General features: G+C 42.9%; 1 protein-coding gene across 1 annotated transcript in view; it reads right to left on the bottom strand.

Moving 5' to 3' along the window:
• Window positions 1–27,888, bottom strand: part of BCL2 (BCL2 apoptosis regulator) — a 182,214-nt gene that overhangs the window by 96,809 nt on the left and 57,517 nt on the right. The window lies entirely within an intron of this gene.

Here is a 27,888-nt window from a genome sequence, read left to right as displayed (position 1 = left end):
AAACAGAAAAAGAACAAAAGCTCCTGAATGTATTTTTATAAGTTCAGTCTAAAGCTATATTTTAGAAGTAGACAGTACAAATAAGGAAAGCAATAGGTCAATCTCAGTTAAAAACATCAATGCAAAAATCCTAAATAAAATATTAGCAGGGCTTCCCTGGTGGCGCAGTGGTTGAGAATCTGCCTGCTAATGCCGGGGACGTGGGTTCGAGCCCTGCTCTGGGAAGATCCCACATGCCACGGAGCAACTAGGCCCGTGAGCCACAACTACTGAGCCTGCGCGTCTGGAGTCTGTGCTCCGTAACAAGAGAGGCCACGACAGTGAGAGGCCCGCGCACCGCGATGAAGAGTGGCCCCCGCTTGCCACAACTAGAGAAAGCCCTCGCACAGAAACGAAGACTCAACACAGCCAAAAATAAATTAATTAATTAATTAAAAAAATATATATTAGCAAACATACCCAGCAGTGTAGTGTGTGTATAAATGTATATTTATTTTAAAATATGTTTTTTGATATGATACACCTCAGGTATCATATATATCATGATTGCATGTATCATATTTATCACATGGTAAATATATGGTGTGTGTGTGTGTGTGTGTTGTGTGTGTGTGTGTGTGTGTGTGTGTGTGTTTGTGATGACCAGTAAGGTTTATCCCAGAAGCTCAAGGAAGATTCAACATTAGAAAGTCTTACTGTAATTCACCACACTGACAGATTAAGAAGGAAAAACTAATCATTACAATAGATGCAGAAAAAAACATTTATCAAATTTAGTACCCATTCATAATTCAAAAGTACAATAAAATACCTAGCCAACCCAGAATATAAGGAAGTTTTTACTAAGCAGTTTCTACTAAAATTCTATGATAAACCTTAGGAACCTATTTCCTTTAAAGTCAGGAACTAGACAAATATCACCACTCCACTCATCATTGTGTGAGATATCTGGCTGCCACAATAAACAAAGGAAAAGGAGTAAGAGAAATAAGGATTTGAAATAGAGAAACAAAAGAAGAATTATGTGCACATAAGATTGTCTACATTGAGAATCCATGAGAAACTACAAACAATTACAAGTCATAAGAGAGTTTGGTAAGAATGCCGGAGATAAGATTAATATACATATATCCATGGCGTCCTTATCAGCAACAACCAATTAGAAAATGTAATTTTTAAAAGATCCCATCAGCAATAGCAATAAACTATGACAAACCTAGATTCAATCTAAACAAAGAGGTGCAAGAGCTAAATGAAAGCAAACTATAAAAGTTCACTGAAAGTCCTAAGACGTAAATAAACAGCGATATATCTCATGCTCAGAGATGAGAAGATTCAACATCAACATCAGTTCCTCCTAAGTTAATACATAAATTGAATGTAATTCATATTAAAGTCCCAGAAAGGTTTTTCATGAACATTTTTAGCTGGTTTTAAAATTCATATGGAAGAATTAAGGTCAAAAAACAGCCAAGACAATATTGAAAAAGTGTAAGATGGACACTTGTCCTACCAGATATCAAGACATTTATTAAAGCCTTATTATTAAGATACAATAGAATTGGTGCAGATATAGATTACTAGACCAGCGTAATAGAGAGAGTCCCTCTGCGTATAGGAACTTGGGATGTGACATTATAAAACTGTGGGAAATGACTGAACTAGTTATTAAATGGTCCTGGGACAATTGGTTATTTACAGGGAAAAAAAATAGATCTCTAACTCATGCTGTATCCAAAAATGAATTCCAAGAGAATTACAGTTAACTTTAAAATATTTAGGAAAAAATACAGACACTATTTTTATAATCGCAGACTAGGCAATGACACAATAGCACAAACCATGAAGCAAAAAAAGAAAAAAATGTTGACCAATTTGATTTTAAAACTTATGTGACAAAAGACACCAGAAAACAAAGGTTAAAGGCAAGAAATGGAGACAGTAGTTTTGTTTTTGTTTTTGTTTTTTTTAAGCATCCAGGATATATAGAGAACATTTGGTAACTGTAAGGAAAAAAAACAAATAACCCACTACAAAAAATGAGCAAAATCTATAAACTGGCAATACATAGAAAAAGAAACCCAAATGACCAACAACCATGATAAAGAAAAGCATAAATCACTAGAAATCAGAGAAGTATGAATAAATACCACAATAAGATACCTTTCAATCTATCAGATTAGCAAAATGTAAAAGCCTGATAATGCCAAGAGCTGGAGAAGATGCAGAGCAACAGGAACTCTCATACACGGTTCTGGAGTGTAAATTGAGAGCAATTCAGCAACATCTACCAAAGTGGATGATGTTTGTACCCTAAGACTCAGAAATCCATGTCTGCATCTATACCTTTGAGACGCTCACATGTCCACATGGAAACAAGCCCAAAGAAGTACACAACAGCTCTGTCTGTAAAATGAAAAGGTGGAAACAATCTAAACTTCCATCAATTAGAGAATGGATATATTATGATATATTCATTAAAAGGAATTAATATAGCAGGTAAGGAAACTTGCTCTACATCCATTAATTAGGATAAATCCTAAAAACATAACTTTGAGTGATAAGGCAAGTTGGAGAAAGATGAATTACTGAGTAAGAACACTACGGTAAATGTTTTAAACTCACAAAATAATACTAGTTATTGTTCATGACACATAGCCGGGAGCCAAATGCAACAACATGTATGTAACAGCACAACTCTGGAAGACTGGCTACCTCTAGGAAAGCTGTAGGGGAATGGGATCAGGGTGGGTTAGAAAAGAGGCTTTAACTGTAACATTTTCTGCAAAAAAAACCAAACTTTTAAAAATGTGGCTAAATGTCAACATTTATTAAATGTGAGTAGAAGGCGACTACTGGTTGATACATTATTCTCTGTGACTTTTTTCTTTTGCATTTCAAATAGCTCGTCATTTTTTAAAGTTACATTTTAAAAGGATGTGTGGATGTGGTATCCATGTGCCCATTTCCCCCATCTTTCTATCTAGGTATACAGTTGTGCTAGCAATCTGGAGACCTGAAGAATAGTCTTGGTTCTAACACTACTACACTGTGTGACACTGAGCAAATCACTGAACCTCTCTGGGCCTCAGTGTGCTCATCTGTAAAATGGGGATAGTCACAGTGCTTATGTCTTCAAGAGCACTCTGGAATTAGATTTGGACTTGTTCCAGCCCCACCACTGGGGCTGTGAGACCTCAGTCGATTTACTTAAACTCTCTAAAAGGTGCTATCTTCATCTATAAAATAGGAATAGAGATAGTATTTAGCTCACAAACTTGTTATAAGAATAAAACAAAATGAAAAATGAAAAACTCTTAGTACATCATCAACAAAACAAAATTACAAAACCAAGAGAAGATACATGCCATGCCTATAATAGACAAGGGATTGGTATCAAGAATACATTATATACTCCAATAAATCAGTAAGGAAACAAACACACCAACAGAAAAATGGGCAAAGGATAAGAAGAGAGAATTCATAAAGGAGGAAACCCGACTTCAGTAAGCAAGTGAAAAGATATACTCAACCTCGCTAGTAATCAGGAAATCACATCTAAAACCTACCCGGCCATCAGATGGGCATAAGATAATTTTAAATATGGTGATGACCCATACTGAGAGACCATGTGGTGGTGAACTGGTACCATCACTTTGGAGAGCAATTTGGCAACATGTAGGGAAGTTTAAGATGTGCTAACTTTATGACTTTGCTATTGGGTGTGTGTGTGTATATATGTGTATGTGTGTGAATGTATGTATGTATCTATAATCTGTCTATCTACTGATACATCTCCAAGAGAAGCTCAAGTCTCCCACATGTGGGCAAAGAACACGTACAGTTGTAGCACTGTCTGTAATGCCAAAAAGTTAGAAACAGCTATAATATTCTTCAAACAGACATTTTAAAAGTTAGAAACAACCTTAGCATCCTTCCTTTGGTAGAATACTATGCAGCATGGATGAAGCAGAGGTACATGTTTTACAACAGATGACTTTTACCAACGTAATGTAGAACACAAAGCCAATGATATCATTTAGATAAAGTTTGAAAACATTTAAAAATGTAAATGTCTATGGATACACATATGTGTAAAAGATGCAATCGTGCATGGTAATAATGTACATCAAAGTTAAATTGATGCTTCACAGAAAAGGGGAATGGGACTGGGAAAGTGCTTTCTCTCTCTCTCTCTTTTTAAAGGTAGGTAAGAAGATCTGAAGCAAATACGGCATAAAGACATGACACAGAGATGGTACACACACAAGCACTTGACATCTTATTCTCTCTATTTCCTGTTTGCTTGAACTATTTCACCATATAAGAACCCCGTGTTTTCATACTTTAAAGATATCGATAGATACGATCATTTGTTCCTAGGTGTGCCTAAGGCAGGTAGGGCAAGTGTTCTTAAGATCACTTGACAGAGGAAGAGGTGAGGGTGGGCTGGGAGCGGTGGGCACAGGGCTTATTGTCTGCGGGCTCAAAGCCCTCCTCATCAGATTGCAATGCTCACGCCACTCATTCAGTAATCTATACACACAGGGAACTGGAACTCAGTGCAGATGAGGGTGGGCGGATGAAGGGGAAGATGACCTCTTCCCTTCTGGAAAAAACCGCAGCCTGAGGTAGGGCAATGGCATAACTCGATAAAAAAGGGAAGGAGGCGGGCTGCCCAGGTCATCTGACAGCCTTTCAATGAATGTGTAACTCACTCGTGGAGGCCATCCCCCGTGCATCTGCCCAGGAGGAGGAAGGGGCTGGAGGAAGTGAGAAAAGTGACCTCAGTGCCAGCATCACTTCGCCCCCAGAGCACCAGCCCCTGAAGGGCAGGATATGGCTGGGCTGGGGGCATAAGACCTGAAGTCTGGTCCGCAATTGGTCCCTCATGCTCTCTGGCTTTCAGCTCTTCTTATTTATAAAACTGAGGAGCTGAGCTACCATCTTGAGGCCAGTGAAGTTCTACAGTCTATCTCCCTGAAGGAGTTTTTCCTTAAAAATTGGATCTCTTAAAATTCAAAAGAGGAGGTTCGTATTAATATTTACACATGGTTGTGAGGCTCATTCCTGGATGTGTCATGACAATGTCCTCTCTTCCTGGTGACATACACAAAATGCTGGGTAACAGTACCTGGTATCTGGACGTCTCAGTAGCGCTACTCCTGCCTGCCACCAGCCCCAGCCCCATTCTTGAGCCCCGGGGACCGATGGGCATGGAGGTCAACGTGATTGTGGCTTCAACTAAGCAGCCACTCCTATGCCCCATCCCACCCTCGGAGTCACGTATGCTGTGGGGAGATGCGGTGGTCCCCACCAACAACTTAGCCTCCGGAGCAGCACCACGTGCACATTTTAGGCTGGAAATAAGAAAGAATTTCCTGACAGTACAAATTGCCAAAGAGGAGGGTGGGTAACCAAAGGAGGTTCCAGCATCTCCTCTGGAGATCTTTAAAAACCCGAGACGATCTGACATATCTGAGATGATTTTTTTGCAATCCTGCCAGATGGTCCTGGTGCCTATCTTCCCAGGCATACCCAGTCCTGCCCTATGCTTTCTCTTTCCTCTCCATATGACAGATGCCTCCTGTATATTTTCTTCCCACCCCCCCCCCCCGGGGGAGCACACTTGCTACAATCCCTTAAGGCTTGTTTTCATTCAATTCCTTCCTCCTCACACCTTTCCTTGTTATTTTATGGAGAGCTGGTCAAAGGTCAGAGTTGCCCAGTTACCCACACATAGTTGGGTGGTGGCATCAGATACCCAGGCAAAACAGACCGATGATTCCAATTCCAGCCTAGACTCCAAAGCTGGATGGAAACGGAGAAAATTAGCTGTTGCTAACAATCCACTGTAAATGAAAATATGATCCCAGTAATTGATTTTAAATAGATTTTTTAAAGAATCCTTGGCCGCATTTCATCAAGAATACAGAGTTTCAAAAGCGTTCATTCCAGGGTTAGATTTTTCCCCCCCTTTCTTCTGGCTTAAACCCCAAATGGCCAAGATCCGAGTCTGAATAAACAGTGTGGGTGGTGACTGTTCTGTGAGGCCCAGTAGAGGATGCAACCACTTTCTTATTCGGTTCAGCATTAAATCATGTGAAACTAGCCTGATGACTCCACAGAACTTTTACTCAGTAACAGAAGGCAACACAACATGTCCTGTTTCTCAGGGAGAAAAAAAATTAATTCTCCTAACTGCGAAGGTTTAATTATGTATAAAGTTCATTGACCTCACAGGCGGCTGTCAGATGATCTTTCGAAGGCCCGTGAAAGGCATCCCAGGAATGTGGTGATGTGGGCAGAAACCGTGGATTCACGCCACCGAATGCTTTAAACAGGACAGAACCAGCGGCCGTCCAGAAAGCCTCCAGTGCAAACAGAACTTTAGGAGAATCAGTAATTTCATCTCACCTAAGCATTTCTAGGCCTTCGAAAGTGATCGTTATAAATCAGAAGCTCAGGAAAAAATCCCGTAGGGACAGGGTGAAGTGAGTCTATGTGCTGGTCCCTGCCGCAGCTGGCTGCAAATGTATGGATTCACAGTGTTCTTTCCCCATTTTAGAGGTAATGCCTTCTGACTTCCCAGCTACTGACACGAAAAGCAAATGAGGAAGCAATCCCATTCATAAATACACCATGGGGCTTGAAGGACACAGTAGAGTCAGTGTTTTTTTAGACGGTTTTGATAGAAGACAGCACCCGTATGTGTCTGCAGTGACTTTATCTATTTGCCAGTAAATGCCCTAAAGTGTGTTCTTCATACACCAAGCCTGCATTTTCCTCTTCGGGCTGAGGGAGAGGAGGGGACAAGCAAGACGAGCTTCCAGAACGTGTCTCCCTCTTCTAGTCCTTAGCTGGGGACACCCCTGTCAATTGGAACCCAGGCTACTGTGAAAGCCGGGCACTGAGGAAACCCTTGAGGACATGGAAGGGTGATTTGGGCTTCTTGGTGACGGGAGGCCAGAGCCCCAGGGGATGCTGTCAGGGTGGCGAGTAACTTCAGGGGCCCTGTGACTCAGAAGGAGGAAACAGGAAATATTTCGGCTTTGGTGCTTCCTAAGGTTAAAATTACCTGTTGGGCTCCAGTATCATTTTTCTTTCAGTAGCTTCCTCACCGAAAGCTTTATCCACTTTCTCAGTCAAAATATTATGATTTCAGTGGGGGAAACGTCCCAGGGTTGTGTTCTAACCTAGATAAGCTGCACTCGCTCGGGGGCAGCGTTATTGTTATGAATATAGAGAAAGGGTGGCCAGAATTTAGCCAACATTTTGGATCCTCTGATGGCAGCAGAATGGAAAGATTATCACTTGCTTCATTTTTAGATAAACCCGCAATTCCTGGGTCCTTTACCCAAATCGGCCAGCTAGGTTTTGCATACATAGTGTCAGTCGGCATCCAACTCGCGCTAACTCAATAGATCCTTGGGAAACAGAAATAGTGGAGTGGGTGCTATTGGTGATACGGACGTCAGAAAGGGAACCCTGCCCTCAAGCAGGTCACAAATGAAGAGGCAGACATTAACCCCAACTGAAGCATTCGGGAAGGCTTCCCGCGTGGAATCTTCCCGGGTGAGGTGGCATTTGACCCAGACCTTCACCCAAAGCTCCCTTCACACTTGTTGGCTGTGGCCTTCTGAGAGTCACTGAGTCACACTTATTGATGGCTGGGTGTCTACAGTTGCACCTTGTTTTGAATCCATCTGATATTTGAGGGGTTTCCTGCCAAGATCCCTGCCTTAAGACCCATACCATTTAATATTACTTTCTTCAGGGAACAGTAAAGTAAAAAAGAAAAGGAATTCCCTCTGTCTTTCCACTCTGAAGAAGGAAGCCTTCCTTCAAGTCTTTAAAAATTTTCTAGAAATACGATTATCCTCATAGTTACAGAGGAAATATGCTTCCAGATAAAGAAATCTGGACGCTAAGTAATATCCTAAATCATTTCCACCCTTTGGATACTACAATTTATAAAATTCCATGAAGGAAATGACTCTTACTCCTCATGAAGTTCCCACTGGGAAGTCATGGGAGCCACAGTTATGAAAGCGATATCCTTTTTCTGATCCCAATTCCTTCCCTTTGTCCAGGGCCTCCGCCACCTCTGCACTACACAGCAATTTAGTTCTTTCTCGTCTCGCATACATGTTGCCAGAGGTGGCAATTTGGGCCCATGACTCGTCTCCGTTACATGGTAAGCTCTTGGACATGAGGGACTGCTTCCTTTTCTTTCTTTTTTTTTTAATTCCTCAAAAGTTTTTGTATTCCAGAAGTGCAAGATTAATTTAAAACAAGTGACTGATTTAAAAATCATTCTAATTTACCATTTAACAGAATGAAAGAAAAATTATATGGTTATTTCAAGAGATGCAAAAAAATTATCAAATCTAACACCCATTATTATAAAATCTCTTAGCCAAACAGGACTAGGAGAGAACGCCTTGAATCTGATGAAGAGCATCGTTCAGTTCCATTTCATATGAGATTGGGAAAGAGACAAGAAATGCCTGTTCTCCCCACCGCTGTTCAACGCGTATTAGTTTTTTTTGTTTTTAATCTATTTTCTTCAAATATAGTTGATTTACAATGTTGTGTTAATTTCTGCTGCATAGCCAAGTGATTCAATCATACATATATACTTTTTCATATTCTTTTCCATTACGGCTAATCACAGGATATTGAATATAGTTCCCTGTGCTATACAGTAGGATCTTGTTGTTTATGTGTCCTATATATACTAGTTTGCATCCGCTAATCCCAAACTCCCAATCCATCCCTCCCCCACCCACCCTCCCCCTGCTTTCTTCATCTCTACATTTCTCACATTTCTTTAACAAAGTTGGTGTTCACTGAACAAATGAATAAATGAATGAGTGAGTAAATAAATATCATAGAGATGTCTCTGACGGGTTGGAAAACTTTCAGTAAAGGACCAGAGAGCAAAGGCATCTGGTCTCTATTGTAACTACTCAACTCTGCTGTTATAATAGGAAAACAGCCACAGATAATCTATAAGCAAATGAGTATGGCTGTATTCCAATAAAACTTTATTTACAAAAACAAGTGGCAAGCCAGATTTGGCCCACAGGCCATAGTTTTCTGAGTCCTCATCTATGGTGCTTATCTTTGCCGTACATCTCAGTATATTCTTTAAAGTTTCATATGGCACCTGTACTTTTCAATAATTAGATGTAAACATTCAAGAGTTGTTTTGGAACTCCACATTAATGAATTCATTAAAAACAAAAAGCAAAAAAATAGGAAAGCACATACAGAAATTAGCTGTTACTCCAAGTAAGAGCTTGGAGTCACTTATTTTGTATATTGTACGCCTTTAACAGGAACAATTCTTATTCCCCTAATGAGGGTAGCAGTTTTGCCATTTACATCATGAGTATTGAGTAAACTTGATATGAGATCTCAGAGTTACTGGGTGAAGGGTCTGGTGCTGGGGCATGGTGAACTTGACACTTTCCTGGAAGGGTGAATAAATGCCCCCCCCCCCCCCGCAACCCAGCAAAACCGCCATTCCTGTTCTCCACATCATCTGGTCTCTGATTTTACTGCTAAAATCCTTCCAAAGGTTATTAATGCAGAGGATACGCCTTTCTCTTGATGACCCTCTGGAAAACATCCAGCTACAAAGAGCACAACAGAATCTGAAAAGCCCGGCAAACACACAGAGTAGTAGGGGGCAGCTACGAGAATTTGATGGAAACAAGATGTCCAGCTTGTCACCCGGCCTGATTTGAGAGTGCCCTGCCCGTCATTACTCTTTGCCTCACTATCAGCCCACCTTCTGTGTGTGATACAGTTTTGTTTTGTTTTTTAATCTGCAATCTATTTATTTATTTATTTGGCCGCACAGCATGAGGGATCTTAGTTCCCCAACCAGGGATCGAACCCACGCCCCCTGAAGTGGAAGCACGGAGTCCTCACCAGTGGACCGCCAGGTAAGTCCCAATAGGGTGTTTTTAAAAAGGATTTGGATTTGAATTATGGTGTAAACTCAAAGGATGCTAAGTGCTAAGGTCAATTGCTTGGTTTGGAAAAATTCAACTAGCGCTTTTCGAGGGATGAGGAAACGCACAGCAAACAACATAGCAATGAGCACCCCCAGCTGACAACCCGTGAGACGGGCTGCTCTCAGGTGGGGATCTCCAGACTGCACCAGTCATCGCCAGGGTGTCACGTACCCTTCTAGAGATTTCTTGAAAGAAAGAAAAATGAAATTGGAGCCTTTCCCTTATGCCAAGCGTCTCCTCAACACCCAGACCACACAAGTAGAAAGACTCTGTGCCTTAAGAAAATCAGACCCTCTGACTCGCAAATGGAAGGTACCATGGCGGGGGTCAAAATATTGAGTTCAAATCTACCACGTACCAAGTTCAAGTCATCTACGTGACTTGAGGCAAATGCTCTGATGTTACTGTAACTTGCCCTAACTTTCAACACAGGGCTAGGACATCCACATTATAGAGGAGAAAGCTGGGAAACAGGGGATACTCTTGTTTCTGGCCCGATTTATTTCTGCAAGTGCTTGCGTTGGAGAGTGGAAAATGAATATGCCACAGATTCTGAGCACAAAGAGCTGGTGATCATCACTTACTGCTTGTCTGCAACACTCCAGAGCCACCAGGCCTGTTATCAGTCACTCTGACTGCAACATCCCCACCCCCACCCGCCGCTGCCAAACACTGAGGCCACTGTCATCGTCATTCAGAACGGAGCTCTAGCGAACAGCATCGCGTGCGTGAAGTGATATCATTTATACAAACTTAATTTCTATTTGATACAATTCCAAATTGTTGACAACATATGTGGCAGTGGCACGTGCAAAGCCCATTGCGATCTTGGCTGGGAGTAATATGCATAAAAATAAAGACAAGAGGGCTTCCCTGGTGGCGCAGTGGTTGAGAGTCCGCCTGCCGATGCAGGGGACACGGGTTCGTGCCCCGGTCCGGGAGGATCCTACATGCCACGGAGCGGCTGGGCCCGTGAGCCATGGCCGCTGGGCCTGCGCGTCCAGAGCCTGTGCTCCGCAACGGGAGAGGCCACAACAGTGAGAGGCCCGAGTACCGCCAAAAAAAAAATAAAATAAAATAAAGACAAGAGTTAAAACGAGGGAACACGTGGAGTAGACCCTGAGCGGGGAGTGGAAAGGTAGCTACTGCGAAATTTCCAAAAGGTTGTTGACAATAACGGAGGGCAACCTCCTCCATCTTAGTTACGACAATCTTCCGGTAGTGGGGATCAGGTCCCTGACGTCCCTCAAGGGAAAAATCTCGGAACGTGAAGTATAAACGTACCGGCGTCCTGCTGTGCAGACTGGGTGAGGAGGAAAGGTGACGTGTGAGAGTGGAGAGTGGGACCCTTTACTCACAATCCTCTTTGGCTTCCTCTCAGGGAAACGGAGAACGGGCCTACCTACAGGGAACGCTGGATCTCTATTCCCTTTGTTCATTTTTTTCTTTGAATTTTATTTATTTTTTTTACACAGTAGGTTCTCATTAGTTATCTATTTTATACATATGAGTGTATACACGTCAATCCCAATCTCCCAATTCATCCCACCACCACCCCTCCCCCCATCACCTTCCCCCCTTGGTGTCCATACTTTTGTTCTCGACATCTGTGTCTCTATTCCCTTTAAACCAGCCTCTTGGGCTGTGCCTACAGGATACAAACAAGTGACTCAATGGAAAAAAAGTAATACTTAGGTCAGGGACTTATCCGACAAATTTGAAGTTCAATCTAGCATCGACACAGATGCTCTCCATCTCTTCCGAGGCGTCACAAGAACCTGTCTGCTCCTTACTTCTGGTCTCCAGCTTCTTTAACACTGAAAAATTCTACTTGAAACATGAAATCTTTAAAGAGTCCGTCTGGAGATTTCCAGAGGTTTTGTTTAGCAAAGTAAATGGGCTCCTCTGATTAGTGTGTCTAGAACAATCCAGGTAAAATGTCCTTTAAATCTATCATTCTAAAGTTAGCTTCCAAGGAATGTTACTGCAGCATCAAGAAACAGGACCATATGAGTTATTTCATCAGATCAGACCCTGGCAGCATTCTGGGCAAAGCAAACAGAAAATCTCGAGGAAAAAAAGAAACTTCCAGAGCCCGCTTCGGGCCCCCTCGCATTCCTTTTTTAAGCATTACAAGATTGATCCTAGGCCACAGATGCAGCTTTTGGATGTCAGATGCAGGCAGATGTTTTCCCTTAAATCCGTTGTCTCTCCCTCAATCTGTTTATAGCTGTTTCCCTTTCGGCCTGCACCTCAAGTTCTCGTTAGCTGCACGTCCTAAAGTTTTCTTCCCTCCACATACAAAGGGGCATCTTTCTATAATTTCTTCTCTTTTCTATAAGGAATACACCCACTCATGAGGTAACCTGCATACCCACGACCGGTGTGTTTCCTTACTCGGCCATCTTCAAGAAATATTTTACTAGAAGTCCCCTATAGCTTAAGTCCCCAAAGTTATGTGGCATCAAAAAGGGTTTTATTCTTAGAAGTAAACTATTGAGGACACATGACTGGTCTTAGCCTTTTAAATCAACTAACGGGCTCCCTTGCTAAGGTTGGGGTTATTTATTCAAACCTGTGGGTTTTTGTTCTGGGCTTATACATGCTCTTCCTACAAGTCAGACCAAGGATCCCCATTGGTAAGTCAATTATGCAGATTCCACGGCAGCCAACCCGAGCGACAGATTTCAGAGATTTATCCAACCTCTCTCACTGCGGATTCATCCAGAATATGATCCAGACGAGAAGCAGGATACCCTCTGCTATTTCTCATACACGAAAGTGCCATGAGACAAAGGGAGTTTCTTAGAGGTGATGGAATAGCTCTGTATCCTGATGGCAGTGGTAGCAGCTACAGGAATCTGGACATGGGGTAAAGTACCCATACACGCACACACACAAACGAGCACATGTAAAAACTGGCGAGATCCGAACAAGGCCTGGAGATTATACTAATGTCAATTTCCTGGTGTTGCTAATGTATATACTATAAACATTATACTCTATGCCATGGTTATGCAAGATGTTACCACTGGGGGAAGCAAGGTGAAGGGTACATGGGACCTCTCTGTGCTATTTTTGCAACTTCTTGCATCTATATTTACTGCACAATAAAAAGTTTAAAAAGTGCCATGAGAAAGTTCGTGTTTGTCTGGCAGTAGCTTGCGCAACTTCGCCTAATTGTTTTTGAAGTTCTAGGCTGCTTCTTTTTCTAGTCAGAGGATTTTAAAGGATTTCCTACGACTTTTCTCTAAGAAGCCTACTGTATAGCACAGAGAACTATACTCGATATTTTGTAATAACCTATAAGGGGAAAGAATCTGAAAGAGAATACATATATATGATATATATGTATATATGTATGTATAGCTGAATCACTGTGCTGTACACCTGAAACTAACACAACACTGTAAATCAACTATACTTCAACAATAACCACAACAGAAAAGAAACGAAGTCAACCTAGCTTCTGATCTGCAGCCTGTCTGAATAAGAGAGCTGGGGGTGTGGGGAGGGGTAACTAGGTTTCTGAAAGCTTCACACTGGATCCAGCAGGTTATGTATTATGACCAGGATTCCAATAAGACAGCGTCCTTCTGTTGTTTCCTGGGTATTCCCAATGACACAGGGGTTTAAAGAGCAATCAGGTCGTAGCCTCAAGCGGCAAACATACACTTGAGGTCACCGGATAAGGAACAGGGAGGGAGGGGAGAGGGGTGGAACCGGGCCAAGATTTTGTTCTTCCTTCTGTCTCCAGAAGTTTCCCCCAGGACGTTTATGGCTCCTCCTCAACTTACAGGGCTGGGGTCCAACAACATCTCCAGGGACGCTCCCATCTAAACCAGTCCACCTCTCCCTACTCACCTGGCGTTACTCTTGATGTCTACCTGCTCCTAACTTTCTGGTTTACTTATGTATTATCTGTATCTCTGCCTTCACACATGAGCTCCATAAGAAGCCTGTGGCTTCTGTCCACCGGTGAATCCCAACACCAAGGAAAGTACAGTGGGTATTTGTTGACTGAATGACTGAAGGGTGAATGAAACATCTCCAAAGCAAAGGCCCATTCTTAGACTGTGGCAATTCTCAAACCCACAGGTCATTATAAAATGACACAGAAATCATTCAGGCTGATTTATGGATGTCAGGGTCATTCTGTTTGGCTAAGAGAATAAACATGACAAAAATGTGACTGATGTTTTTAAAGTGAGCGGCTGAGTTTCAAGAGCCATGGGGATCCCAACGAAAAGACATGATTTCCTGTCGAATTTCCTCTCTGAGGCTGAAAGAGACCGGTAGTTGGTAAATAGATGGGGAGATAGGAACAAACGTGTATCTAAACACACACACACACACACACACACACACACACACACATTTTCTCGTCTTCAGTGATGTAATGGGATCTTGGTACTTCCTTTACCTGAAGTGCATGGGGAGTCCTCTTCCAGGGGCAGGGCAGAAAAGTACCAGTGAGACAGGTGTGGAGAGCACATGTGGGCAGAAAGAAGGGAGAAAGAAGCCCTGTGAGATACTGAGAAACACGTGAGACACAGGAGTCGGGAGAGGTCAGGAGTGAGTCCAGAGCTGTCCTCCCCTGAAACACGTCACACCCCTGTTCAAAGCAGGAGAGGCTATGGACACCCACCATGCCCAAGATGTCAGAAGAAAACTCTTAGAGGGTTGTGTTTTTAGAGGTGGTGAAATCTTTAAAATAAATGAGTAACTTTACATGCATCTGCTTCAGTGAGAAAAAAAACTCCCCCCAAAAGACCCCTCAAAATCGTGGGAATAAGAAACAAGGAGGCCAATGACCCCTTCACTTGAAAAGTCTCCTTGAAGCCAAAGCAGCCTGAAGTCCGTCTTCTGATACCAAAGTCAGCCTGTGCTGACTCCCCTTCATTTCACGCTTCTCTTAGAAGAAAACAGGCCGGACTGTTTCAGTAAATAACAAAAGGTCAAGAGAAACGCTACTCACAACATGAGCAAAATAACGGCACAACCTGCCAAGATGTTTCCTAAGGCCTGACCGGCGGAACAATCCAGCGGTGAAACAGTCCACAGATCTGACTGTGAGAGGCTGAAAGGCTCATCTCAGTAAAATCTGCTACGAGGCCCTAGTTCGCATTTCATCCATTAGAAAGGCACAGGCAGGTGATGCCATCAGGTTCAACCGACACTTAAGGACCACGCCTCGCGTAAAGGAATCGGTTGCCTACGTGCGTTGTTTGTTCTTACGGGCTCCTCTCCTTGGATTATATTTTGACGTGAGAGCCGGGTGTCAATGAGATGGTGAAACAACTGGGCGCCGGTGGCCTCTGTGTCTGCGCGTTCCACATCCGAGATTCCGCCAACTGCACGTGGAAAATATTCCGAAAGAAAGATCCAGAGAGTTCCAAAAAGCAAAACATGAATCTGCCGTAGGCTGGCAACTGTTTACACAGCCTTCACACTGTATTAGGTAGTTTAAGTAATTTAGAGAGGATTTTAAGTGTTCAGGAGGATGTGGTAGGCTATATACAAACACTAGGCCATTTTATATAAGGGACTTGAACATCCTCCGAATTTGCCTCCGTGGAGGGGTCCTGAAACCAATCCCCCCGAGGGATGACTGTCCTCAAAAAAGCTCAGAGTCAATTTTGTAAAATCTCCTGAATGAACTTCCAACTGGTTTGACTCCAGTTGGGCACCGAACGTTCATTTTCCCTTTGGAATTTCTCTAATGTGAACAGAATAAAAAATACCATTATAAGAGCTTTAGAGAAAGAGAAAAATACACACAAGGCATAAGCCAGGACTCCTCACCCTCAGGATGCTGCCTCAACTGATTCTGCATCAGCAACCTGCTGGGATACTGTCTTTCAGGCCATTCCTGCAGCAGCCATGCCACCAATGCCACACTTGAAGCCCAGTCACCAGACTTGCTGCAGTGACGGGATCTTACTCATCTCTGGCCTCCACGGGGCCTTGCAGTTGGTCAACACTCAGTGTATACTCAGCTCAGCAGGTTGAGTCAATGGTACCTGTGTTCTTCCACATTCCTGGTTTAAAACCATAGAGCAGCATTTTGCAAAATACCTCCCATGAAATACTAGTCCAGCAAGAGGTTACCTGGGTGCAAAATAATTCTGATTTTATGATGAAATACATTTTGGAAAAGCTTCAGACTATATTCCCCCATTTCAGAGTCAGAAAGCATTTGAGCAGCATTTCCCATGTGATTTTCCGAAAGCTTTTCTCAATCCATACATGTCACCGTCTTGAGGGACTAGTGTTTTGTAGAGGACGTACTGGGGAATTCGACTTCAGAGCAATTTCTGATTCATGTCTAATCACAACTCATCTGTCCTTAAGTCTAATTGACTCTTCCTTCGCGATACGTTATTGTGGTCGATCCTGCCCATTTAACACCCTCTTGTGAGTTTCCTCTTCTTTAACCTATTGCTTCATAATATCATCGACTCACAGAAGGTCAGATCTGGAAGTGCTCTTAGAAAAGAATCACAGAGTAAAGGTCAACCTCTGAATTTAACAGAGCTGTTAACCAAGGCCCCTACGGTGAAGGGACCGGCCAAAGATGTCACGGTACAACACAGTTTGGCTCTCTAAAGGCAAGGGTGGTTTCAGGCACCTGTGCTCTGCCGTCTAGGTACACTGCAGTCAGGGCTCACAGCAGCAGGTCCCCACTGGGGGAGAGAAGGAGAGGGAAGCAGGGAAGTCTTAGACAACCCTCCGAATGCCATACCCTTCCACCGCCATCCTCCCACTTAACTCTTAAACAGGTCCTGTCTCAAAAGTTTCAACAACTCCTGGGGCAGGTATTTGAAAGACGAGGCAGTTCAAGGCCACACAGTAAGCAAGAAACTGTGCCAGGGTTGGAGCCAAGAACAGTCTGACTCCAAAACACATCCTCCTGCTAGTGTATTACACTCCCTCCACAAAGAGGCCCTCAAGAAAAGCATGTGGAATTACATACAAAACCAGGAATTTGCATATCTGAAATTAGTGGCAGAGACTATGGCCAGTGCTGCAAGGAAGAAAGAACACACAGCAAGCCTTTGTTTCATCAAAAGACTCCATCACTTGTGAATGTGAAGGAGAGAGTGAATTTCTGAATTCACTGTTAACGAAGTGAAAATTTTTTTAATTAATGAAAATTGAACCAAGTGAATCAAGTAATGAGAACTACATTCTGCTAGTATTGACTATCACACATAATATATTTGCAAAGTTTTGCACGACCACTTAACGTTAGAAGCTACTGGCTTCTCTCATTAACCGTTTGGTTATAGTTCATGAAATCTACGATGGGCACAAGCCCAGTTACTACGATAATGATGGTGGTGGTGACATATTTTCATTTTATATCAAAAACATGCACTCTTCAAAACTCTTATAGTTCTAATGAAGAAAGAAGACTTTCAGATATAATCAACTGATAAATATGAGTGTACTTTCTCACATTCATTTCTCAGGAATCTAAATTTAAAAATTCAAAAACTTTTTATTTGCATTTTTGAGGTATTTTGAACACTAATAAGTGATTTTTCCACTTACTAGTGGAAGCAGTGTCTATGGGGGAGCTTCTGAAGCTACATGTGGCCCATAAGTCCAAGTAGTAAAACTGACAACAATAAACTGACAACAAATAATAATAGTCACAAATCCATGAAAAATCAAATTAGACAAAATACTGGCCTGGGAGGATTTCTATTGCTCTTTATAATAATTAGTGTGCAACTCAGCCTGTGGATAACGTGGAGCTTCCATATTGGTGGAAGGGGAAATTTTTAATTTTAGTACATAAAAGTCAACCATGACTGTGTAACCTTAAGAAAAAGAATGACTAAGGAGGCTATTTTATACTTGAATGTCAAGATACATTTTTTAGTCAGTGTTAGAGAGCGCACTCATTAGGTTTACCACCTGGTGATTTTTTAAAAAGACAAAAATGAGTTACAAGAGTGAATTTATGCCTCTACCAATCTTTTATCCTTCAAATATGAAAAATGCTGGTTTTTCTTATATCTCTGAAAAGTCATCCATGAGATCTTCGTTCACTAAGATTGTTAGATATAAGAAGCAAAAATTTACAAGGAAACTGAATTTGTTAAATCTTGATCGTTCGTGTCATAGTTTATCGACAGAAAATCTACTTACAAGCAAATTGCCAACACCTACGCTATCACTTGCTTCCTAACATTCCAAACACGCTTTACTTATTCACTTTATGCACAAGTCACGTCTTAGCGGGAAAGCGCCCATACCACATGCCGCAACTAAGGAGCCCGTGAGCAGCAACTAAGGAGCCCGCCTGCCGCAACGGAGGCCAGGCACAACCAAAATAAGTAAATAAAAGGTAAAAAAAAAAAGTAGTATTTAGGGACTTCCCTGGTGGTCCACTGGCTAAGGCTCTGCACTCCCAATGCAGGGGGACTGGGTTCGATCCCTGGTCAGGGAACTAGATCCTACATGCATGCCGCAACTAAGAGTTCGCATGCTGCAACGAAGGTCAAAGATCCTGCGTGCTGAAACTAAGACCCAGTGCGGCCAAATAAATAAATTGATTTTTTTAATAAAGTAGTGTTTACTTCCTCCCATACCCAAGTAAATTTGAACGGGTCAGTTCTGTGTAGGTCCGGCACAGAGAAGTTCTGCTTAGGAAATCTATCAGATCTAGTTCTAGAAGAAAAGAGGTACAGCAGGTAGAAATTAAGAAGGAAGCAGAATAGGCAAAATAAATAGCTTCCTAGCATCTGCTATTTCAGATCTGTTTTTCTTTACATGAATGCATAGACAACAGTTACCAATTCTATAAACAAAAACATATTTTAATGGCAAATAGAATCATCCCTGGAGGAAAACACAGTTCCTTGTTTCCCTCATGGGGAAAATAACAATAGCTGTCACTGACATAGGGTTTAGGGCATGCCAGGCACTGTTCTAAGCTCTTGACTCACATTAACTCACAACAGCACTTATGAGGAGGTGTTATTATTATAATTGGCACTTTGCAGATGAGCAAAAGGAAACATCGAGAACCGGGTCGAAAAGGGCAGAGCTGAGGCTTGAATCCAGGCAGGCTGTCTTGGGTCCATGTTGCTAAGACCTGCCACCAACTATGGAGCTTAAGCTGGGTTTCCTATTCTGACATGCTTGCATAAGAAGTACATTCAAAGTAGTTAATAATCACGTCCCATATAAAAATATATATACAAGAAAGGGTTAAAATATCCTGTGATTCTACCACTACGTCGCATAACTGGGTCAGCCTAATCACTGGAGAGAAGGAGGTTTCTAAGTGCTATTTCCAAACATCAGTGACCGGGGCAAACCAAACGTCCGTAAGAACATCAGCCGTTTACAGTAGAAATTTGGGGAGAAAACTATTTGAGGTGAACGTTAGAGACTTCTGTTATTATAACAATTTGATTATTTCTTTGACCTTCTACATGTGAATAACTGAATAATTTAATTGCTAGAGTTAAAGACTTGTCTGTTTTTTAGGAAAACGAGATTTTTATCTGGGATTCCCCAGTATATTAGAAAGATGATTCTTAGTATAATTGTGGGCAAGAAGGAAATAATATACATATTTGTGGCTATGAGCAGCTAACCAGAAAAAAAAAAAAGGAAAGAAAGAAACTGTCTGGACTTGCACAGTTCCAAAAACTACTGAATGTTTTCTTTTTTTTTTCTACCCTACTAAGCATTTCTTTCTTATCAAGGAGGATTCAGTTCCCACCTGTGTCTTTTACATTTTTGAAATACATATAAAGTTAATGTTTATTTTCCACCCACTGAAAGCTTGGTTAAATTATTCTGTCTTTGGGCTTTACTTTTAGGAGTTACAATTGGTTTGGCCAGCTTTGGCGTGAGAGAAAGCTTCCTTTTATGTGCAGCAAATTCCCAACTATTTAGAATGTTTGCTTCAGAGATAAAGTGATGCCTGGTGGTTTTTCTACTTTATAACAATTCCCATGTACAACATGACTGGACAAAAACTAAAATGTGCTTGCACTGAATTCCGTCTTTCTTTGATGAGCACGTCTCATAATTGGGATCAGGATAATCAATGCCAGTTTGTTTTTCTGAATAGTCCAATGTTATGTGAAACTTCCCAATGTCTGTATTATGAGTTAATACATATATTCCAAATATGGGCTGTGGAAAAGATGCAATATGAGGTGGTCCAAACCTTTGAGTTGCACTGTCTTCATTCTGCACGCTAAGAATTTGACTTCAACTCCAGTGAAGATCGTTATCTTCAGGTAGCTTGCCACAAGGCACCATCCTGACAGCACACCTGCGGCACATTCCCTGGATTTCAGCAAAAACCATGCGATGGGAACAAAAAGACAGCGAGGGATGAGGTCTTCCAAAGGTCACGTGGAACTCAGGCAGAGACGAAACGCAGAGGAGCAGAAGGCGAAGCTACTGAGGCTTGCCCTACCTGTACCTGGATCTGGTCCTCAGGGTGAGGACCCCGGCTGCTGAGTGCTTAGACCCGAAGAGCATTTGGTTGCAAGTCTGATGCCTCTTGGGGGCGTTTGGACGAATCAAAGTACATACAGTGGGAAAGTCTGGTCTGATCCTCTGCTTTCATCGTTTTCATCACTTTCCCATTTTACGGATGGCGCAGCTGAGGTTCAAAAGAGCCAACTGCCACAGAGCTAGAGCAGTGTAAGGCCAGCGCCTGTCACCTTTTTCAGCTCCATAAATTATAGCCAGGTCTCTTCCGTAGTATCTGGTACTGGTCACCAATGAAACAGGGTGGTAATGAGGACTGCTCGATCTAGGCCGTTCCTCCTAATAAACAGACCAGACCAAGCTCGGTGATGCAGCGAGTTTAGAGCCCCTTCCCCCTCGATGGGGGCTGGGTTGCCCTCAGGAGCACGACAGCCAGCTCTCCCTCCATTTCTTAGAGCATCGAAACCTCCAGGGACACAACTCTGTGCTTCTGCTTGGAAAGCCATGCTTGATTCATTCATTCAACTGTCAGCTGTTCAGTTCTTCAAAAACCAAAATGGTCTAGTGTGAATCACGCAAGTCGAGAATATGGACTCCAAGAGACACCACTTGCTAGCCAGGATGGGCGATGTGGTTTCAAGAGACTGGACTTCCTTTTCTCACTTTGCAACTGACTTGTGGAGTAAACTTGGCCTACTCGCGTCTTAACCTTGGTCTACCTTGGATTTCCCCTGTGTAAAAAATGTGGGAAGACAATGTCTAACTGCTTCTCAGGGATGTTGTAAAGATCACCTAATCAGTGTTCTAAACCACACGGTCCTAGGGCAGCACAATGTGCTACACGTTACCCTCACTATGATGGTCTGTGGTCGGTGACGGGCACACACACCAACATTTTTTCCCAAAAAGAAAAACAAAAACAAAAAACCTCACAGCAAGAAATTAATTCTGTTCTTATTTGAGGGACTTCACAAAATGTCATATTAAAAACATTAACATTCCGAAAACTAAATTCAATTGTATGTAGCAAGGGAACATACTAAAACCTTGCAATGGTGATATTCAATCTACAAGTGCTTCAAGGAGAGAAAGAACTTAACCAGATGGTTAATTAATCAAATTTATTTAATGGGACAAATATAGCCGGTAATCTCATTCTGTTTTAGGTTGTGTTTAGTTTAAGAATACTATAAAAATGCTGTCATTGTGCAACCATCGAATACTTCAGTTTGCCAGTTACAGAACCTCAGTTACAAAATGACACTGGGAGAACACAGATGGGCAGATACTGTTTTGTGACCACTTTATGGAAAAAGAAATTAAGGCAGGGTTAGAGGGTGACTCACTCGAGGGCTACATACAAGTGCCAGATCTGCATATGTGGACTTAAATCCCTTCCACCTGTTTGCTCTCATGCTCAACACCCACATTTATGAGTTGGCTCTGGTGGCCTGGACTAGGGGTACACAGTTAGGGATACAGGGATTGAGTTCTAGCTTGGGGTCACAGAATAGGGAGCACAACCTTATCACCCCATATGGAGCCTGTCCCTAGGAACTGAGTGTTTTTCATAGCAGGTGCTAATGAACCAACCTAGCCAGCCAAGAATAAGTGGAGAAATTAACAGTTATATTCAGGGGCTTCCCTGGTGATGCAATGGTTAAGAATCTGCCTGCCAATGCAGGGGACACAGGTTTGAGCCCTGGTCCGGGAAGATCCCACATGCCGCGGAGCAACTAAGTCCGTGCACCACAACTACTGAGCCTGCGCTCTAGAGCCCGTGAGTCACAGCTACTGAGCCCGTGCGCAGCAACTACAGAAGCCCGTGTGCCTAGAGCCCGTGCTCCGCAACAAGAGAAGCCACTGCAATGGGAAGCCCGCTCATCGCAACTAGAGAACGCCCGCGCGCAGCAACGAAGACAAAAATAAATAAATAAAATGTATATAAAAAAACAGTTATGTTCAAACATCCATTAAAATGAAACATGTGTCCGTGAAACAAGGTTGATCTAGGATACCCTCCATCCAGTCTGGTTTTACCAGTCTAAACAAAATGGGGAAAATAGGGAAGGTAGTGATTTTTTTTTAAAGTTAAATACATTCCATTTAAAATAGTGTAATTTATTCTAAGATGATGCCCTTCCTATTTTTGGTGTTAAATAGTCTTTATTTTACCAGCCAGAGTAAATAGTAGCTGATTTCTTAATATCCCAACTTGGCAAAATAAGAAGTTAGCACCTCTATATTGGCCCTTAAATAGAAAAAGTAAAATAAAAAGACTTCTGAAATCCACAGGTTTGGCTAGCTCTACCTGAGAATGAGTTACCCGCTGTTAGAAACTCTTAAAGAGCAGAGACCCGTAAAGAGTGGGTATTATTTCATGTGATCAAATGTTTCCTAATAAGGCACAAAGCTTCATTTCAACCTGTAATGCAAAAGGATTTCAAGTGTACTCATGGAGTTTCCAAACTCAGCTAGAAAAGTACGCTGCCATCTAAAATCAAATGAAATGTAGATTCTCAAGAACTATAAAACACACACTTACATTGTCATTCTTCAAAAGGTAGAAAGCACTTTCGTTAAAACCCAGAGGGCATACAAAGACAATATAATCCAACAGACACAGGCATAATAATAAAGAATGAAAACTCTGTTTACTGGTTTTCCACTTGTAGATCCTCTCTATAGAAGCTATAGACAAACACCGATTCTGCATCTGTGGACAGATGGCAAAGGATTTAACCATTCAGTTCACCAAAAAGAACCCAGGTCTTACCAACCTTGGCACTAGTTGACAGAGGCTGGGAGGTGGGAGAGGGCAAGGGAGTCAGAAGAGCTAATGTTCTCATTTTTTAATGGATCATTAAGTGACAATCTCTATGATTAATGGAATAAGAAATGAAGACTGTGTTTGAAATGTTAAGCACTGTCCTTTGAGGTGAGGGACTGGGAAGGATGACATAACCGTGGAGGGAAGATGCTGGTGGGAGAAATGGGGCTGATTAAGGCAGAGAAAAGCCATTTACCCTGGAAGGAAGTTAACAAAACCAAATGTTTACAAACTGCGAAAGGGTGGTGTTAGGGGTTGAATTGCGTCCCCTTTTGATACATTCCAGTCCTAACTCTGGTACCCGCCAATGTGACCTTTTTTTGGAAATGAAGCCTTTGCAGATGTAATCAAATTAAGATGAGGTCCTGGAGTAGCCTCTAATCCAGTGACTGGGGCCCTCACGAGAAGCGGGAAACACCACGTGAAGACAGACAGAGGGAGAGGGCACGTGACCACAGAGGCAGAGATTGGAGAGATGCAGGTGCCTACCCAGGGATGCCAAGGATGGCCAGCTGCCACCAGAAGCCAGAAGGGACAAGGAAAGTTCCCCCCTGAGGCCTTCAGAGGGAACATGTCTCTGCCCACACCTTGATTTCGGACTTCCAGTCTCCAGAACTGTGGGAGAATAAATTCCTCTTGCTTGAAGCCATCCTCTCTGTGGTACTTTGTTACAGCAGCCCTAGGACCTTAGTCCAAATGGTATATATATATATTATTTAAAGAGATGAAGGTAATCACCCTAAGAACTTTTAAAAAGTGTGGGAGGCTTAAAAGGTATTGCCTCTGGGAAGCAGGTCTAAGGGAGGAGAGGAAGCAGCACAGTGGCCGTTATTTTGTATCAAATGCCTTTTGCGGCAGTATTTGGCTTTTTAACCACCCAGGTGGGTTACTCTGACCTTTAAAAAGTATGAATAAAATAGCCTTGGGATGGCATCCCAGCGAAACCTGGTCAGCTTTCTCCACAGCCGATGCTGTACTCTGAGGACTGATGACCGTCCCCTCCGCCCGACCCCGTCCTCACCCCTGCAGTGGACACTCCCTGGACACCGTCCCTGTCTGTCCTCAGGGACGCACAGCGGCTGAACGTCTGCACGCACGTGCGCTCACACGCCTGCCGGCCCCCTCTCAAGCACTGTTGGACTTTCTGTGGGTTTGTATCATCGATGACAGTAATTTTCCCTATTGACTTGGATGATTAAAACTCAACGACAATGAAAACGGAGAACCTCAGAAAGCCTGTCACTGGCTTCCTTCTCAGATTAACACGCAAAACAATGCCTGACAAAGATTTCCATGATTACGCCACACAGTATGGGAAAACCTCACAACGGAGCTTAATCACAATCATTTGCTCATCAAATTTTATTTAACCCGCAAAAAGAAATGCCGAGTGCTCCGCGGTGGCCTGGATCAAGTCCCTTCGATCTGTGATGCGAGCGATGACATTCCCAGAGGGATAGAAGGACGGAAGAGGTCCCATGCCCTCTGCTCACTCTAAGAAGAACGGTCACATTGAGCCCAGCAGCCTGTGATGTTGTGGAAAAGTGTGTAGTCACCTCCCACATGAATAGGCCTATTGATGACTGTGGAACCCAGTGCAAGGGCGCTAGCCCCCGTCCCAGAAGGGGCGGTGTTCCCAGCTCGCCCAGGGAGGGAAACAAAGCAGAAGACAAATACGGCGTGTGTGCCCCAAAGGTCTCCACTCACGTCCATGGGCACGCGGCTCCCGTGGCAACTGGGGAGCACCTCGCCATGTGCTGGCGCTGAAGCTGTGCCAGGTGGATGAACACTGAATGAAATACCTACCAGCCATCACATGGACAAACACGCAGGGAGCGGAACAAAGGGGCGGCGTTTTATCAGGACGAGGATCCTGACTGCGGTCAATGCCCTGCCTCCGGGGGAAAGTGTTTGCTTTTATTTCCATCCCAGCACTCAGTTTCCGGGTGACCCCTCCCAGCCGCCCAGGGGGTTACCTGCCCTGCCCTCCTGGCTATCAGAGGTCCAGACTCAGCGAGTGCTGCCGTTCTTCACGTGTTGCAAGTGGCAAGGTCACCCCGAGTGGACTTCCCAAGACAGGTATGAATTGTGCCCACGAGAAATCAAGTCACAATTGGCAAAGCCACTGCATGCGTGAATCTATGCTGAACAGAAGGAACAGGTTAGCTCGATTTTTATTACGTGGCCTTCCAGGGAACTCTCCCTCCAGCCCCACAGACAGAAGAGAGCGCACACATCTGCTTTCTCACCATCTCAGTTAACATTCTCCACAGCTTGCCTTTCCCCCCTTCTTGCTTTTAAAACATCACCTCTCAACATATCATAATGAAGACCAAACCCTGAGACTCAGATGTTCCAGAAACCTGAGAGATTAGATGTGCCTTGATCATGTCTAGCTCCTTCTCATCTGCCTTGTTCTTGATCACATCAATACTGCCATAAACAAATTGTCATTTTAGTTATGATGTAAGCCTAACAAGTCTTGCCCTATAGCACCTAATACTGGACTGTCTCCTTTTGCTCAATCCATACACACGCACGCATGTGTGCACAGACGCGCACGCACACAGCAACGTACCACATGAGGACACAGGTGGAGTTCCCTTGCAATGTAACTGAAGATATGCCAATACCCTTTGGATCACCAGGTTCTGGCTTTATTAGGTAAACTGTTTAAGAGGCACATAACGGAGGGCTTCACAACCTCATTTTACGAAAAGAGAATTTGGTAGCTCCTATTCTTACACTACAGGGTACCTCTGTAAGGAGCTGCCCCTTCATGAGCCAGGCTCACCTTGATCAGCAGGGGTAGATGATGACACAGGCCCCAAAGGGACAACCCAGCCAGGACGCTTCCTTAATCGCTAGGAAGGAACATAACCCAGCTTCTTGGGGGTCAGATTTATAACTAATGAGGCTCCACGTTATGTAACAAACTCACTAGGGAAAAGGTGATTATTTCTTAAAGATGTCCAGCCAATTGACTTTTAAAATTAAAAAAAAAAAAAGGACCAAGCGCCTCCTCTCTCTTCCCATCCCCCTGGCCGATGATGGGGACTGACGAAGTGGGAGCAGTAAGAGGAACAATAATTGAATAAACGAGAAGAAATAAAACAAAAAAGAAAAATAAACATGAGCTGGATCAGGAGCAAAAAAAAGGCAAAACAAGCAGAAATGATCTTTTGATAAGAACGGTATTACATAATCCAGCGCCTATAACATGGAAAGCCACTTTGCGCTGCAAATCACTTTTCCATCAAGAATTAAAAGAAGCAGAACAAACGCAAATATCAATTAAGGTCCAGAGTAGGGCTCCGTTGCCCCTCGAGGGGCTTGTTCTTATCCAAACACTAATGCAGGTACTGTCAGGCTGCCTAGCAAAGGATAGTTTTTATTATCACTTGAGCTGGTCTGTCCAGGGAGTGATTTTCCCATTTTAGTTTGCAAGGAAAAAGCTTAAATAGGAGTAGAGTGTCTTTCACTTAGAAGATAATACAATCTATCCCAGTGCTTAAGGCTCATGGGGCCTCTGTGGGTGTATCAGCTTCCAAGGAGCCCTCCTGGCTGTACCAAGGACCGGCTGCCAGGGTGTGGGTTAGACCAGACATCGCCCCTTCCTCCAAGGGCGAAAACAGCACTGCTGTTCCAACTGCTCCCAACAGGAACAAGGCAGACTCGGAGGAAACCAGTGCAGTGCTTGGCCCAAAGGAAGCACAAAAATCATATTTACTGAAGAAATGAGGGGCAAGAAAGAGATCTCTGACCCAAAGAGATAAAATACCAGAGCCAATGAGCTCCTTGTATTAGCTACAGGACAGCCACGCAGGGCAGACCTGCCTTGCATAGGACGACTCAACATGTGTTAGTCCAATAAATAAGAAAAGGGGATAGCCTTGAAACTTACACAGAAATGTAAACATTCTTGGGGAATAAATCATATTTTTATTATTCTATCTGTACCATTTTGAACATGGTGGTAAATTTTCTGAAAAACAAACTGTCCTACTTTGTCTTTTTTTTATTTATAATGTACAAGTAATCAGATATATTAATCTATGTACAATACCTTAGATTTCACACTGTTTTTTTTAATGTTTATTTATTTTTTTCTTATTAGTCATCCATTTTATCCACATCAGTGTATACATGTCAATCCCAATCTCCCAATTCATCCCACCACCACCACCCCCTGCCACTTTCCCGCCTTGGTGACCATATGTTTTTTCTCTACTTCTGTGTCTCAATTTCTGCTCTGCAAACCAGTTCATCTGTACCATTTTCTAGGTTCCACATATATGCGTTAATATACGATATTTGTTTTTCTCTTTCTGATTTACTTCACTCTGTATGACAGTCTCTAGATGCCTCCACGTCTCTACAAATGACCCAATTTTGTTCCTTTTTATGGCTGAGTAATATTCCATTGTCTATATATACCACATCTTCTTCATCCATGTGTCTGTCGATGGGCATTTAGGTTGCCTTCATGACCTGGCTATTGTAAACAGTGCTGCAATGAACACTGGGGTGCATGTGTCTTTTTGAATTATGGTTTTCTCT

This window comes from Orcinus orca, chromosome 15 (genome assembly GCF_937001465.1).
Source record: "Orcinus orca chromosome 15, mOrcOrc1.1, whole genome shotgun sequence".
Lineage (NCBI taxonomy): Eukaryota > Metazoa > Chordata > Mammalia > Artiodactyla > Delphinidae > Orcinus > Orcinus orca.
This window is presented reverse-complemented; position numbering and strand designations above follow the sequence as displayed.